This window comes from Mirounga angustirostris, unplaced genomic scaffold, assembly GCF_029215605.1.
Source record: "Mirounga angustirostris isolate CCGP_5_RB_7025 unplaced genomic scaffold, mMirAng1.0.hap1 SCAF_12, whole genome shotgun sequence".
NCBI classification, from domain to species: domain Eukaryota; kingdom Metazoa; phylum Chordata; class Mammalia; order Carnivora; family Phocidae; genus Mirounga; species Mirounga angustirostris.
In genome coordinates, this window is record NW_026991720.1 from 3445643 (window position 1) to 3460628 (window position 14986).

General features: G+C 42.7%; 1 protein-coding gene across 1 annotated transcript in view; it reads right to left on the bottom strand.

The window, feature by feature from the left end:
- The window catches only part of DPP6 (dipeptidyl peptidase like 6), a 689297-nt gene that overhangs the window by 191713 nt on the left and 482598 nt on the right, over window positions 1-14986 (bottom strand). The window lies entirely within an intron of this gene.

Below are 14986 nucleotides of genomic sequence, written 5' to 3' on the forward strand. Positions count from 1 at the left end.
GACTAGAATGCAAGGGATGACCACAAATGGGGAGAACATGCAGTTCAAGAATTCTTGGTATCCTTCACCTCCAGCTTTCTGGATAGAGACCCTCCCCAGAGCTGGAATGTGATGGATTATCTGCAGGGTTGAAGCAAGAACATACCGCACTTCTCTTTCTTCCACGCATGTAACTTCTGAGAGTCAAAAACCTGTGTGGGGACATGTTCAGTGACCAGCATTTAAAACCACCTTCCTAAAGGTAATGGGTCAGGCCAAGGGAGATAGGTCCAGTGTGAAGCACGTGGGATAGAGGAATGCACTGGGGTGTGGATGATGGAGTGAGCCTGAGAAAGAGAACAGGCAGGACCCTGCTAAGCTCACTGACTCCCTGCTTCATTGGGGCCCCTGGATTAACTTAGAGATAATCATAGTGAATCACAGTTACTGGAGAAAAAGAATCCAGATATAAAAGTAAACAGCAGCCCTCAAGTCCCAAAGTTCTTTTGCTTCCGAAGATCCTGAGACTTCTGCACCAGAAATATGGGGCCTGGGGGGGCCTGCGGGAGGGAGGTGGGTAGGCATCTAATGAGGAAATTTGTCCAAATACTGCTTTCCTTACGAGTAAATAGCCAGTAAACCAAAGGATCTGAAGGAGAACTTCCGGACCTGCCCCTGCAATCTGAGAAGGAGCACACAAACCCACTCTGCTGTTTCTGACGTGATGCCTGGTAATGCTTCCCCAGGAGAAGGGAGGGCCGATCCTGAGTAGATTCCTGGTCAGAGAGCACCCACCTGAGGACCCTGTGCTTTGACTAAACTGCCTCTGGGATGGACCAGCTCCCTCAGATGCAAGAACAGAAACTCAACAGACACACCACCTTTGTCCGAGGTCAGGGCACATGGTGCTGTTACACGGTATGCTTAAACTCTCCTCCAAAGCCACCTGTTCATCCTGTTCATCTCACTCTAGTTTCATGATAACCCAAGCAGGCAAAAGGTGACCTCTGTTTGCTAAAATAGGAAAGTGAGGTACAGCAAGGGCAGAGGAGAGAGGAAAAGGAAGGAGAGCGGAGGAATGGAGGCAAAAAGGAGGAGGGGGAGGGGAAGAAGGGGTGGTGCCTAATTCCAAGGGACTTGATCGAATAGAATGTGGCAGAAATCATGGTGTGAGACTTCTGAGATCGGGTTGTAAAAGGTGTTGTGGCTTCTTGCTGGCTTTCCTTTGGATCACTGCTCTGGGGAAAGACAGCCGCCATGCTGTGAGGACACCTAAGCAGCCCTAAGGAGAGGTCCATGTGGTGAGCCACCAAGGTTCCTCCCCAGCAGATCGCCAACAGCCCACAAGGAGCTGAGGTGTCTTGCCCACAACCACATGAGGGAGCTTGGATGCACAGAGTCTTCATCCCTAGTTGAACCTTCTGATGATGTAGCCCCGGCTGACACTGACAGACCACGAGCCAGAGACACTCAGATAAGATGGTCTTGAATCCCTGACCCACAGTAATTTTAAGATAAGAAGTGTTGGTTGTCTTAAGCTGTTAAGTTTGGGGTAGTTTCTTAAACAGCAATAGGTAAATGGTATATCTAGTCTAAATCCAGAGGAAAAAAGGTACCTATTATATCAAATGCGGACAGACTCTTAAGTTACTGGACTCCCTCCCTATAAACCTCCAGCCACTTCTAAAACAAACAGATAAACAAATTCCTTATATCAAAACAGTTTCAGTACAGAAGTGAGGTGCTGGGAAGGCCACTCATAGACCAAAAACCCTGAGGGAAGTCTTTGAAATGGCTGTAGAGAACAGTCATGGTGATGCCAATGAAGCTGAGGGTGTAAGCGGCGAGCTTTCATGGAGGTGAGGGGTGCCAGCTCCTCAGCATCCAGGAACTCACTCAATGCAGGTATTAGCATCGTATTCTGAAAATAGGAAAATTGAATCCTAAGGAATTCAAATTAAGTTCAAGCAAGATTTGATCTGAAGTCTCTCTCTCTCCAATCACTACACTGGAAATTGCCTGAACAAAGGGCATATCTCTTAACTCAAGTTACAAGTCCAAGTTGATTGCTGTCAACCGAAAAATCCAGGATACCAACAGATAAAACAATTATGCAAAATTTTGCAGTTGAAAGAATATTTCTTTAATCCCTCTGGAAGCAGTGATTTCAATTCATCGTCTGGTTATGCCATTCCCAACAGACACGTAGAAGTTGATCTTAGCATTCCTCTTTAAACATACCACTAAATAACTCTGAAATTCAGCCCTGGGAATATCTTCTGACTGCAGCCAATGAGAAGAAGAAGACCGAATTAAAATAATCTTATATGGGCAAGGGTAAGAAGATGGGAGAACTACCCATTCTCCATTCTATGTGTGTAATATGGGGCAAAAAGGAAAAAAAAATATGGATGGAAAATGTTGTGAAATATCTGGAAAACTGAATCACTAATTAGAAAGATTCCAACAAAAATGGGACGGAGTCAAAAAGAGACAGGGAGACCTGAGATGCTGGATCTGCCAAGGATGTATATGAAAGAAGCCTTCCGGAGTGAACAGTTGATGCAAATGGGACCCTTAGAAATGAAAGTGCACTTAGGATTTATGTGTTACTCTCTAAAAATTAGCAAAGGGAGAAGGTGATGTAACAGTCTTCTCTTTGCTCCAAGATGGAACTATCAAACAGCATTCTCTTCCACAAAATATCCTCTCAACCCAGAGCCAAAAGAACCACAGGCATAAAAGAGACTACTCTTTAAAGAGCAAATGCCTTATCTTGAAAGGAATTAAAAAAAAAAAAGCTACATCTCCTTGAAAGAATTTGTTCCTTAGAAAGATAAAGCCTCCCCCCCACCCCCCGTCTCCATCTGTTGTATTTGTTTCTTTCTTTAAAATAGTCTCTAAATACTTTTTTTTAAAAGATTTTATTTATTTATTTGACAGAGAAAGTGAGAGAGCACAGGCGGGGGGCGGGCAGTAGAGGGAGAAGAAGAAGCAGGCTCCCCAATGAGCAGGGAGCCCGACATGGGACTCAATCCCAGGACCCTGCGATCATGACCTGAGCCAACCATCTGAGCCACCCAGATGCCGCTGAATACTTCTGATCATGGGGAAAAAAGTACAGAGTTGGAAGTTAGTAAGACTGCATTCAGTTATTTTTCTAAGAGTGCACTTTTAGAAGTTCACAGATTTGAGTTACTTTGGTTTCTTCTTCACTATCAAATTTCTCTTGGAAAATTAATATATAAAGACTTGTTACCCAAAACACCATTCACAAGATGGGAAAGCAATTTCAGCAAATTTTCTTTCTAATATATCATGAAAAATAGTTGCTATTGGCATTCAATAATTGGAATAAAAATAACCACTCAGAAGTCTGTCATGGGGTGAGTTCACATTTGGTTTGCTTCTTCTATTTCTGAAACATCTGCCCACACTTCTTATCTTCTCTCCTCCTCTGCTCCCACAGAGCCATACTTTTTATTTGTCTGTGGTCTTCACTACCTCAGCCTCATCATACACACTCATGCCCCACCATGCACACTCATGCCCCGCTCTGCACACTCATGCAGACTCATTTTGTATCTTCTTCTTCTTCTTCGATGAAATCATCCACTCCTGTAGTTTTAAACCAGATTTCCACCTAGACATCCCTACCTCATGCCTCATAAGCACCAAAAACTCAATAGTCTCCAAAATAAACTCTTCAACAATCCTAAAAACCCAGTTCTCCTTTGATATTTCCTATCTGAGTTGGTGGTTTCATCACTCAGTATACTGAGCTAAAATCAAAGTTCTCCTTGACTCCATTCTTTGCCTCCCTTGACTTCCTGCCCCAGGTCAATCCATCCTCCAATGGCACTGAATTAACTTCTTTAGTCCTCCTCTAATCCACCACCCAGTCTTCACCTCTATGGCCTCACTGCAGATCTCCCCTCCAACTTTTCTCTCCTGCAGAAAGAAGCTACCAGATCCCTTTCCAAGATCAACCCCTGAGGTCTCCACGCCACTCCATTCTGCTCCCTGGTGAACCTCATGACTCTGGCCTTATAGGTTTTGTAAAAGACCCTGCCTTACATATTTCCCCACTCCCTGTCCCTAACTACCTCTCCCAAATTTGTAAAATAGAACTCAAATCTCCCCTAAAGGATGGTGGAGAAGTAGGGGACCCTATTCCAACCAGTCCCTTGAACTGAGCTGGATATCTACCAGACCACTCTGAACACCCAAGAAATCAGCCTGAGTTGTAAGAAGATATATCTGGATCTCTATGGTGGTTGGTTTCGAGGTATGAAGCAGGGAGCTGTGATTTTGGGAGGGAGACTTTGGGATCCTGCACCACTGGAGCACAAAAGTCTCCTGCGCTGGGGACCGGGCACAGACTCGCAGACCGGTAGTGGCAGGGAACGGACTTTAGGGCAGCCCACCGGACTGAAACCTGGAGGTGCGGGGACACACGTGTGAACTGGGGGCGGTTGGTGGTTTTAGAAGCACAAAGGGCAGAGACATGTCTGGACCTGGAAGCGAGGGCTGGGAGTGCAGCTAAGGGGTGCACAACTGAGGACATTGCAGTTTATAGCAGCACAGACAGAAACAGAGAGTGTGGCCTGGAGAGCTCACTGAAGAACAGACTGTGATATATCTGTTCTGAGGCAGAGGGTTGGAAACCATCTCTTCTGCTTTGACTCAGAAGAAATGCAGAAAGCCACCAGGGAAAGCTGCCAGAGAACAAAAGCCCCAAAAAACCGGTTTTCACTGAGCCCATCCCAACCCCCAGGGGGCAGGACAACTCTGTCTAAAGAGGGTTGCCTGAGTAACAGCGCAGCAGGCCCTTCCCCGAGAAGACAGGCTGGGAGAACAAGAGGCCGACAATTCTAAGGTCCCTAAAAAATAGGTGCATCTTGCTTGGGTTGTGGTCAATAATTCGGACTCTGTACATTCCCTCAACCACCCTTCAACAGAATGACTAAGAGGAGGAACCCCCAAAATAGGAAAGACTCAGAGACTGACTTCTGCCACAGATTTACAAATGGATACAGATATAAGCAAGATGTCGGAAATAGACTTCAGGGTAACAGTTATGAAGATGATTGCTAGAATGGAGAAATCAATTAATGACAACATAGAGTCTCTAAGGGCAGAAATGAGAACTGATCTGGCAGAATTTTAAAAAGCTATCAGTGAGATCCAATCTAATCTAGATAATCTAACAGCTAGGGTAAGCGAGGTAGAAGAATGAATTAGTATCTTGAAGAAAAACTGATAGAAAAGAAGGAAAAAGAGGAGGTCTGGGAGAAACAGCTTAAAATCCACGAAAACAGAATTAGAGAAATAAGTGACGCCATGAAACGTTCCAATGTCAGAATTATCCCTGAGGGGGTGGAGACAGAGAGAGGCCTAGAAGATATATTTGAGCAAATCGTAGCTGAGAACTTCCCTAATCTGGGGAATGACACAAACATTCATGTCCTAGAGGCAGAGAGGACCCCTCCCAAGATCAAGGAGAACAGACAAACGCCCCAGCATGTAATAGTAAAACTCACAAATCTTAGAACCAAAGAAACCATCTTAAGGGCAGTTAGGGGGAAGAGATTCCTTACATACAGAGGGAGGAACATCAGAATAATGTCAGACCTATTGCAAGACCTGGCAAGCCAGAAAGGGCTGGCAAGACATATTCAGGGTACTAAATGAGAAGAACATGAAGCCAAGAATATTTTATCTAGCAAGGCTGTCATTTAGAAAGGATGGAGAGATAAAGAGCTTCCAAGACTGGCAGAAACTGAAAGAATATGTGACCACTAAGCCAGCCCTGCAAGAAATATTAAGGGGGGTTCTATAAAAGGAGGAAGACCTCAAGAGTGATATAGGACAGAAATTTACAGAGACAATCTATAGAAACAAGGACTTCACAGGCAACATAACGATAAATTCATATTTTTTCAATAATCACTCTCAACATGAACAGCCTAAAGGCTCCCATAAAATGGCAGAGGGTTGCAGATTAGATAAAAAGACAGGACCCATCCATATGCTGTCTACAAGAGACTCATTTTTAACCTAAAGATACATCCAGACTGAAAGTGAAGGGGTGTAGATCCATCTTCCATGCCAACGGACCTCAAAAGAAAGCGGGGGTAGCAATTCTTATATCAAACAAATTAGATTTTTTTTAAAAGATTTTATTTATTTATTTGACAGAGAGAGACACAGCGAGAGAGGGAACACAAGCAGGGGGAGTGGGAGAGGGAGAAGCAGGCTTCCCATGGAGCAGGGAGCCTGACGCGGGGCTCGATCCCAGGACCCTGAGATCATGACCTGAGCCGAAGGCAGACGCTTAACGACTGAGCCACCCAGGCGCCCCAACAAATTAGATTTTAAGCTAAAGACTATCGTTAGAGACACAGAAGGACAGTGTATCATTCTTAAAAGGTCTATCCAAGAAGAAGATCTAACAATTGTAAATATCTATGCCCCCAACATGGGAGCAGCCAACTACATAAGCCAACTGTTAACCAAAATAAAGAGTCATATTGATAATAATATGTTAATTGTAGGAAACCTCAATACTCCACTCTCAGCAATAAATAGATCATCTAAGCAGAAAATCAACAAAGAAACAAGAGCTTTGAATGACACACTGGACCAGATGGACCTCATAGATATATACAGAACATTCCACAGTAAAACAACAGAATACTCATTCTTCTCAAGTGCACATGGAACTTTCTCCAGAATAGACCACATACTGGGTCCAAATCAGGTCTCAACCAATACCAAAAGATTGAGATTATTCCCTGCATATTCTCAGACCATAATGCTTTAAAACTGGAACTCAATCATAAGAAAAAATTTGGAAGAAATTCAAACACCTGGAAGCTAAAGACCACTCTGCTCAAGAATGTGTGGGTCAACCAGGAAATCAAAGAATGTAAACAATTCATGGAAACCAATGAGAATGAAAAGACATCTTTCCAAAACCTATGGTATACTGCAAAGGTGGTCCCTAAGGGGAAAATACATAGCCATCTGAGAATCACTCAAAAAAATAGAAAAATTCCAAATTCACCAACTAACTTTATACCTTAAAGAACTGGAGAAAAAGCAACAAATGAAGCCTAAGCCATGCATTAGAAGAGAAATAATTAAGATTAGAGCAGAGATCAATGAATTAGAAACCAGAAACACAGTAGATCAGATCAATGAAACTAGAAGCTGGTTCTTTGAAAGAATTAATAAGATCGATAAGAGAAAGGATCCAAATTAATAAAATTATGAATGAAAGGGGAGAGATCACGACTAACACCAAGGAAATAGAAACACTTATTAGAAATTATTATCAACTATATGCCAATAAATTAAGCAACCTGGAAGAAATGGATGCCTTCCAGGAAACTTATAAACTCCCAAGACTGACAAAGGAAGAAACTGACAACCTGAATAGGCCAATAACCAGTAACGAGATTGAAGCAGTGATCAAAAACCTCCCAAAAAACAAGAGTCCAGGGCCTGATGGATTCCTTGGGGAATTCTACCAAGCATTCAAAGAAGAAACAATACCTATTCTACTGAAGCTGTTTCAAAAAATAGAACAGAAGGGAAGCTTCCAGACTCATTCTATGAGGCCAGCATTACCTTGATCCCCAAACTAGGCAAAGACCCCATCAAAAAGGAGAATTTCAGACTGATATCCCTGATGAGTATGGATTCCAAAATCCTCAACAAAATCCTAGCTAATAGGATCCAACAGTACATTAAAAGGATCATCCACCACGACCAAGTGGGATTTATTCCCAGGATGCAAGGGTGGTTCAACATTCGCAAATCAATCAGTGTGATAGAACACATTAATAAGAGGAGAGAGAAGAACCGTATGGTCCTCTCAATTGATGCAGAAAAGCATTTGACAAAATACAGCTTCCTTTCCTGATTAAAAGTCTTCAGAGCATAGGGATAAAGGGAACATTCCTCAAGTTCATAAAATCCACCTATGAAAAACCCACAGTGAATGTCATCCTCAATGGGGAAAAGATGAGAGCCTTTCGCTTAAGATCAGGAACATGTCAAGGGTGCCCACTCTCACCACTATTGTTCAACATAGTACTAGAAGTTCTAGCAACAGCAATCAGACAACAAAAAGAAGGAAAATGTATTCAAACTGGCAAAGAAGAAGTCAAACTCTCTCTCTTCACAGATGACATGATACTTTATGTGGAAAATCCAAAAGACTCCACCCCCAAATTACTAGAACTCATACAGCAATTCAGTAATGTGGCAGGATACAAAATCAATGCACAGAAATCAGTTGCTTTCTTATACACTAACAATGCAACTGTAGAAAGAGAAATTAGAGAATCGATTCCATTTACAATAGCACTAAAAACCATAAGATACCTCGGAACAAACCTAACCAAAGAGGTAAAGGATCTATACTCTAGGAACTGCAGAACACTCATGAAAGAAATTGAAGAAGACACAAAAAGATGGAAAAAGATTCCATGCTCATGGATTGGAAGAATAAATATTGTTAAAATATCTATGCTACCCAGAGCAATCTATACCTTCAGTGCTATCCTGATCAAAATTCCAATGACATTTTTCAAAGTGCTGGAACAAACAATCCTAAAATTTGTATGGAATCAGAAAAGACCCTGAGTTGCCAAGGAAATGTTGAAAAAGAAAAACAAAGCTGGGGGCATCACGTTGCCCAATTTCAAGCTATATTACAAAGCTGTGATCACCAAGACAGCATGGTACTGGCACAAAAACAGACATATAGACCAATGGAACAGAATAGAGAGCCCAGATATGGACCCTCAACTCTATGGTCAAATAATCTTCGACAAAGCAGGAAAAAATATGCAATGGAAAAAAAGACAGTCTCTTCAATAAATGGTGCTGGGAAAATTGGGGAGCTATATACAGAAGAAGGAAACTCGACCATTCTCTAATACCATACACAAAGATAAACTCAAAATGTATGAAATACCTCAATGTGAGACAGGAATCCATCAAAATCCTAGAGGAGAACATAGGCAGTAACCTCTTCGACATTAGCCACAGCAACTTCTTTCAAGATACATCTCCAAAGGCAAGTGAAACAAAAGGGAAAATGAACTTTTGGGACTTCATCAGGATAAAAAACTTCTGCACAGCAAAGGAAACAGTCAACAAAACAAAGAGGCAACCCACAGAATGGGAGAGGATATTTGCAAATGACACTACAAAGTGCTGATATCAAAGATCTATAAAGAACTTCTCAAACTTAACACCCAAAAAACAAATAATCAAGTTAAAAAATGGGCAGAAGCTCTCTGGAAAACAGTATGGAGGTTCCTCAAAAAGTTGAAAATAGAGCTACTGTACGACCCAGCAATTGCACTACTGGGTATTTACCCCAAAGATACAAATGTACGTGTACCACAATGTTTATAGCAGCAATGTCCACAATAGCCAAACTATGGAAAGAGCCAAGATGTCCATCAACAGAAGAATGGATAAAGAAGATGTGGTATATACATACAATGGAATATTATGCAGCCATCAAAAAAAACCCCATGAAATCTTGCCATTTGCAATGACGTGGATGGAACTAGAGGGTATTATGCTGAGCAAAATAAGTCAATCAGAGAAAAGACATGTATCATATGACCTCACTGATATGAGGAATTCTTAATCTCAGGAAACAAACTGAGGGTTGCTGGAGTGGTGAGGGGTGGGAGGGATGGGGTGGCTGAGTGATAGACATTGGGGAGGGTATGTGCTATGGTGAGTACTGTGAATTGTGTAAGACTGATGAATCACAGACCTGTACCTCTGAAACAAATAATACATTATATGTTAAAAAAAAAAGAAGAAGAAGAAGAAGATAGTAGGAAGGGAAAAATGAAGGGGGGGAATCGAATGGGGAGATGAACTGTGAGAGACTATGGACTCAGAAACAAACTGAGGGTTCTAGGGGGCAGGGGGGTGGGGAATGGGTTAGCGTGGTGATGGGTATTAAAGAGGGCACATATTGAATGGAGCAGAGGGTGTTATATGCAAACAATGAATCATGGAACACTACATCAAAAACTAATGATATAATATATGGTGATTAACATAACATAATAAAATTTAAAAAATGGGCAGAAGACATGAACAGACACTTTTCAAAAGAAAATATGCAAATGGCTAAGAGACACATGAAAAAATGTTCATCATCATTAGCCATCAGGGAAATTCAAATCAAAACCACATTGAGATACCACCTTACACCAGTTAGAATGGCAAAAATTGACAAGGCAAGAAACAACAAATGTCGGAGAGGTTGTGGAGAAAGGGGAACCCTCTTACACTGTTGGTGGGAATGCAAGTTGGTACAGCCACTTTGGAAAACAGTGTGGAGGTTCCTCAAAAAATTAAAAATAGAGCTACCCTGTGACCCAGCAATTGCACTGCTGGGTATTTACCCCAAAGACACAGATGTAGTGAAAGAAGGGCCATATGCATCCCAATGTTCATAGCAGCAATGTCCACAATAGCCAAACTGTGGAAAGAGCCGAGATGCCCTTCAACAGATGAATGGATAAAGAAGATGTGGTCCATATATACAATGGAATATTACTCAGCCATCAGAAAGGATGAATACCCAACTTTTACATCAACATGGATGGGACTGGAGGAGACTACGCTAAGTGAAATAAGTCAAGCAGAGAAAGTCAATTATCATATGGTTTCACTTATTTGTGGAATATAAGGAATAGCATGGAGGACATTAGGAGAAGGAAGGGAAAAATGAAAGGGGGGCATCGGAGGGGGAGACGAACAATGAGAGACTATGGACTCTGAGAAACAAACTGAGGGTTCCAGAGGGGAGGGGCGTGGGGGGATGGGTTAGCCTGGTGATGGGTATTAAGGAGGGCACATACTGCATGGAGCGCTGGGTGTTATATGAAAACAATGGATCGTGGATCACTACATCAAAAACTAATAATGTACTGTATGGTGACTAACATTTAATTTAATAAAATTAAATTAAAAAAAGAAAACAAAGTTACTCGGTGTGAGTCATCTGGAGCAAAGGCAGGTGGTCTGCCTGGAGGAGAGACTCAGGGGAGATGGAAGGGGAGATGGAAGACTATCTTAAAGGTTTTAAAGAGCTTCATGTTTAAGTGTGAGCAGGTCTGTTCTCATTTGCTCCAAGGGGAAAAATAACATTGACAAGTACACATTGTAAGGACCAACAATGCTAACTTTTGGTAATTAAAGGTATCCAATACTGAAAAGGCTTACCAGCCTGTGTTAGCACAGGTATGAAAGTCAAGTTTGCTGGAACATCAGGGAGAATGTGGGGTGTGGTGAGACTGGTCTGGGTGGCCAGTCAGATTCCCTCCCAATCACTGAATTCAAGCACCCAGCCAGCTCTGCTGTCCCTCTGCCCTCACCTCTCTCTGCTCTGGCTGGGGACTAAATTCCGCTGCACCCTGGTGTGGGTCACAGCAGCCTAAGCCTGAATCAGTGAGTTCAAGCCTTAGCACGTCCGCCTGACAAGTTCCTCACTGTGGTGGGAGTTATTCATGTCCCTCCCACACACAGAATCTACACTCCTTCTTTCCCAAGATGCAGTAGACATCTTGTCTCCTGCCAGAGTCAGCCTCTGCTTGATTTTTCTTTTGCTTTTTTTTATTGATCTCTTTTTTTAATTCCAGTATAGTTAATATTCAGTGTTACGTTAGCTTCAGGTGTACAAAACAGTGACTCAGCAGTTTCATACATTACTCAGTGCTCATCGTGATAAGTGGGCTCTTCATCCCCTTCACCTTTTTCACCCATCCCTCCATCCTCCCGCCCCCATAAGCCTCTGCTTGACTTCCCATCTCCTGTTTCTGTTGTGTATTTTATCGGGCACTGCCCCAGAGACCCAACGTCTTGTCAAAATCTCTCTTCTTCCTGGTCTCTGCTCCTGCTCTTATGGCTAATGGTTTAGTGAATTACAAGCCTTGACGTTGGAGTGAGTGATGATAGAAAATTTCCTGAATGAAACAGTCTTTCCCAGAGAGGCTTCTTCTTGACTTAAGCAGAAGGTCACATTCACCCCATGTTCTAATGACAACACGGGGCACATATTTCCATACCAACTTATACCATTTCCATGAAGTTAAACCTCTTGTTACGATTTTTTTAAATGTTTTCTAGAAGACTACAGATAACTAGCTAGAACTGAAATATTTAGTAAAAAGTAAAGATATCTAGCTTCTACAATATAAGACAAATAGTAGGAAATATGAACTACATGTTCCTTGTTTTTCCCCTGGCTGGATGCCTTTCCTTCCTAACAATTTAGTGTAATAATCTAGGCAAGACATAAAATGTAGGAGACATAGTTGTCAGTTTCAAAGTATAAAATTAATGAAAAAGCCTTAGGATTCAGTACTTATATCTCTGCTTCTTTCCTCCTGGAATAACTGGCCCTACACAAAACTTTTTAAATTTGAGAAGAGATGATGCTGTCCTTTTGAACCCGTTGTCTTCTCAAGTGTTTCCTTCTGCTCTTCACACACACCCACCCCTGGTTCACTTTAACTCATTCTTTTGTGACCGGTCCCCATCATCTAACTTATTAAGGGACGATGTTTCTATCACCCTGTGTCCTTCACATACGATGCTTTTCAGCGGAGAGTTACCGTGAGAACGTTCAGTGTAAGACAATCCGATTTAAAATGAGGATACATTTACACACAAATCTCCTACTTCAGAGACAAATAGTAAAAATCTCAGTTGTGATTCTAATTATGTTTCCAAAGATCCATCTTGAGAGCAACTCTGACATCCAGAAATAGCTGTGCAATTTTTATTTTATTTTATTTTTTTTTATCATTTCCTTCTGTCTCCACTTGGGACATTTCAATTCAAGTAGTGTGTCCATGCGTCTGAGGCTTGTATTCTGGAAACCAATGAAACCCATCCCAGCGCCGCCAGGGAGAGATTCAGAAGAAGCAATGCATGAGAACTTCCTTCCAAATTAGTTTTCAAGGGCACACACGGTGTACATGGGTTCCTCCCCACCTCTGTCACACCCGCATCTTCTCTGTGGCTGCTCACCAAGAAACAGGTGCTTGGTCTCCATCCCGGTCCTGGTAGCCTGCGTCCTCCTTCACCGCCTTTTCTGTTTGGTCATTCTGCCAGGACTTTCTGCTGACTCACTCCTGATTTTGCTTGAAAACACAACATTTCCTTTTATTCTTGCTTTATGTACTACCTCCTCTTTCTCACTGGATACATTACCTGCAAGACCAGTCTTGTGGCTCTCCAAGATAAAAATAAAGAAATCCTATTTACATTGTGTAAGCCTTTAGAAATTTACAAAAAGTTTTTCTAGATCCTTTAACTTGACCCTCCCAAAATCTGCTCCTGTGGCTGAAGCGGCTTCTCTTCACCTTTTAAATGAAGAACCAGAGGCTCCAAGATACAAACTGATTGGTCCCAGGTCACATGCTGTCAAAGGAAGAGAACTGGGAAGCTAGTGTCTTTTCACATTTAGCTTAAAATTGTTTCCACTATAACATGCTGGTCAGAAAGCTTCTCTCACCCCACAGCCCTGTGTCTTTACCAGCCAGAAGGGCTCTCCTGAGGGATGGATCCTCAAGAGAACAGTATCGAGACAGGAAGAACCAAGAAGATTAACCCCAGAGCCATACTTCACCAACCTGCTGAGAGGGACCAGTGGTCAGCCAATCAAAGTCAAGGCCTCAGAGAACAGCAAAGAATCCTAAGTAGGTCCTGGGGATGGGGAGAAAATGGGAAGAAAGGAGAACCAAAAGAGGTGACCGAGGGGGAAGCCAAGTAAGCTTGCATCCAGTGAACCTGGGCTGAGCTGTCCCTACTATGTGCTGGGTAGGCTTCTGCCCACAGCAGCTCGTGGGCTTCTTCGGAGCCCCTTCTAGCCTATTTCATGACCCTGACCCCTGGCCTCTCACGACGTTGAAGGTCAATTACAGTGACTCCTTCCAACAACGGAAACGAGAAGTGTTTATTATTGCAAATTCCTTTTCTTCTCTTGCTTCTCTTAGCCATGTTCTGTAGTGTTCTCATCTCCTTATCACATTTGTTACTACAATTATGTATGCACAAGTCTTACCACCATGTATCAGGCAGGAATTAGTGGACTGAGAGTCAATGGCTATTTATAACCTGCCCAGCTCAGCCCCTTGTCTGGGTCTCTGCCCCACTGGCCCCGACTCACGCCCCGCATTCCTGGCTGGTAAGATGTCAGGCAGAGGGGGACAATGCTCGTTTCTCAAGAAGTACATGGCAAGAGAAGATCAACAGAGTCCACTGTCAGGATAAGCTTTTGGTGTTCAGACAAGGTCCTCACCAGGACTCTCCAGCCTGCAGGGAGGCAGTGAAGAGCTCAGTCCTGTGGGCTCCTATGGTGGCAGAGCTGTGAGCTGGGGCCCAAGGGCCACCACGTGTGGGCACCATGGAGGCTGCTTTGTGCTGAGAGTGGCTCAGACGTTGCCCTGGGGCACTAACCACAGTGGCAGGGTCTGCAGCGGGTGGTGGAACCACATCACGCAGCTTTGGGAGAGCCTCCAAACGGCCAGGAGGCAGGGCACTCTTGGAGTAGTTGCTCTCGGGCTCCAGGGCAGGACAGTGCTGGTTTTATAAACGGATGGATGGCACTGGTTTTGCAAAGATGTTCTTGTTGAAATACTCAGCAACACTGATTTTCCCCTAAAATTATTAAGTCTGTATTTATAACATCCCTTGGTAATATGGGCTAGTCCATAATATTAACTTATACTTTTGATAAATATTCAGTAGGGATCTACTCTATACGACATTGATGAAAAATGTTTGTCAATCTTTGGGTCATAGAGTCAATGCAATGGGTCATTTTAAAAAAAGGAAATAGAACAGGATAAAAAAAACACATCGTCTTAAAGTATATAACACACAGTAAGAATATTATTTTGTGATGTTTATAGTTCTCTATGTGTATTTGAACACTAGTTCAAGATGCAAA